Source organism: Oryza sativa, chromosome 11 (genome assembly GCF_034140825.1).
Source record: "Oryza sativa Japonica Group chromosome 11, ASM3414082v1".
Lineage (NCBI taxonomy): Eukaryota > Viridiplantae > Streptophyta > Magnoliopsida > Poales > Poaceae > Oryza > Oryza sativa.
In genome coordinates this window covers 19,849,073-19,851,561 of record NC_089045.1, presented here as the reverse complement: position 1 = coordinate 19,851,561, position 2,489 = coordinate 19,849,073, and positions in this window count along the sequence as shown.

Below are 2,489 nucleotides of genomic sequence, written 5' to 3'. Positions count from 1 at the left end.
CCATTCTCATAGCTCGGACGTGTGCACGTCCAACGAGTGCGTGTTGAGTGATGAGCAAGCAGAGTCCCATGACCAAGCGTCCATGGACGAGTATCAAGGTGAGACGAACTTTTGTCCTGACACCGAGCTCAACTTGCAAAGTGATCAGGAGAAAACAAGCTCGGACCAACCACTGCCAACATATGTATCAGGAGGCTCGGCGCGGCAAAGTGCCAGTAGTGGTCGCTGCCTGCGAGCATCGCGCCAGCAGATGCTTGGGTGATATTCCCGATACAGACCACTCCTCCAGCTCCAGTGAGATGCCCCTATAGTCCAGTGCACACTAAAATAGGGTTATCTTTGAAAATAGCAGAACAAATTTTGTTATTTGGCAAAGGTTACTTAAGGAATAGTTTTATTTGCTTCTTTTGTCTGAATGTAAAGAGAGATGTATTCTTTGTAATTTATATTTTAGTTTAGTAGAATTATAATCGCAGGGACCTCCTTCCTTCTTGTTCTCTATGTTAGGAAACCGGCTAGCCCATAAAAGCTCGGCGCAGGTTATACTCTAATGGACCATCACTAAACATGAAAAGTAGAAGAGGAAATGACCATAAATAGAGAAGTAGGGAGGAGGATTGTACACTTGAAGATGAAATGATGAGTGAGAATGTTGCCTCTCTACATATCTTTGTGTCTCCATGTTTTTAGACATTATGCAACCCCTCTAGACTACGTTTGTAGCACAGGGGTTGCATAACACGTTCTCACTACGACGTTCTACCAGAGATCGAGAGAGAACAAGGGAAGAACTTGTAAGATCCGTTTTACATATCGTTGATCTAATCGTGAAAATGGTAAGAACTTTTTCTTTTGCGTGAATCATAAATCTATCTCGGTTGTCAAAATATACCTATATATTTTTATTTAATTATATTATTAAATATAGCCATAGCGTTAGTACGGACAAGTTACTAAGTAAACTTTAGTAGTACCAATTTTTATTAAGGAACACATCCAATGTTGTCAAAATTGGTAATACCAAAGTGTGTCAAAATTTGGTATTTACCAATTTTTGGTCAATTAATTTTGATAATAAACTGAACAGGCCCATATATAATACTTCCCCGTTTCTAAATATATGTCACTGTTAACTATTTAGCACATATTTAACCGTTCGCTTTATTCAAAAACTTTTGTGAAATATACAAAACTATGTATACATAAAAGTATACCTAAAAATAAATCAAATGATAAGAAAAGAATTAATAAATCAAATGATAAGAAAACAATTAATAAGACGAACGGTCAAACATGTTTAAAAAAAGTAAACGACATTAAATATGAAGAAACGGAGAGAGAGTAATAATTAATTATAACCCCGAGGAGTACTGGGGACTAACCTGGATGATTGAATGAGACTGATCACGGTGAGGTACCAGAAGTCCTTCTCCTGTAGCAGGGTGACAAAGCCACCGAGAAGGACGACGGTGGACCAGGTGAGCGCCAGGAACGCGAGGCCCCTGACGGCCATCAGCACGCACGTCTGCAGGAGCACGTACCGGTTGATGAACCTCACCTCCGGCCGCTCGTTGATGCTGTTGACGCCGAAAGGATCGTCGTCTTCTTCGCCTACGGCCGCCGCCATTCTCCCGCCGCCTCGCTGCCGCCCAGCTCCCTCAGCAGCCATTCCTAGCTATAGCTAGCTGGGAAAGCAAGGTCAACGAGATGTTTGGAGGCAATAGCGCAAGAGCGATGTGTGTGTGTGTGGATCAACATGGCACTTATAAGTATGGGTAGAGACAGAACGAAATGAATTGGAGATATATTGGTGTCACTTGCTTAATTTTGTTTACTTTATAGCAAGATTAAATTGATATGGATATTACTTAAATCTGTATTGAGAGAATGCACACCTGACAAAAAAAAATAGGTGAGGTATAGAAAATAATTTAATTTTCTTGACCTGATACTCTACCTCCACCACGGCCTGCTTATAATTAAATTAAGGGTCTTCTGCTTCCATGCATGCATGCCTCGCTGAGGCAAACTGACCCTAAGCTGCACCTAAAGGCCGCCCGGCACTCATGCAAGGTCAACGAATAGATCATGTATGTGCAGGACATGCTAATCGAATCCAGTAAACAAATTAATAAAGTTTCTATAATAAGACTGGCCGAATCGAGTCAAGCAAAAAATAATTAATTTAGGTTGTTAGCACGAAAAACAACCTATATATAATAGCAATCTGCGTGTTCCTTTCAGAAGATGGGAACTAATTCCTCCCACACGAAAAACAGAGCGATTTATTAGCATGTAATTAATTAAGTATTAGCTTTTTTAAAAAATGCATCAATATAATTTTTAAGCAACTTTTGTATATGAAATTTTTGCAAAAAACACACTGTTTAGCAGTTTGAAAAGCGTACGCGCGGAAAACAAGAAGAGACAGCTGAGAACCTCTATAAACGAACGCAGCCTTAAGTGCAAGAACCTATGGCTGTGTTTAG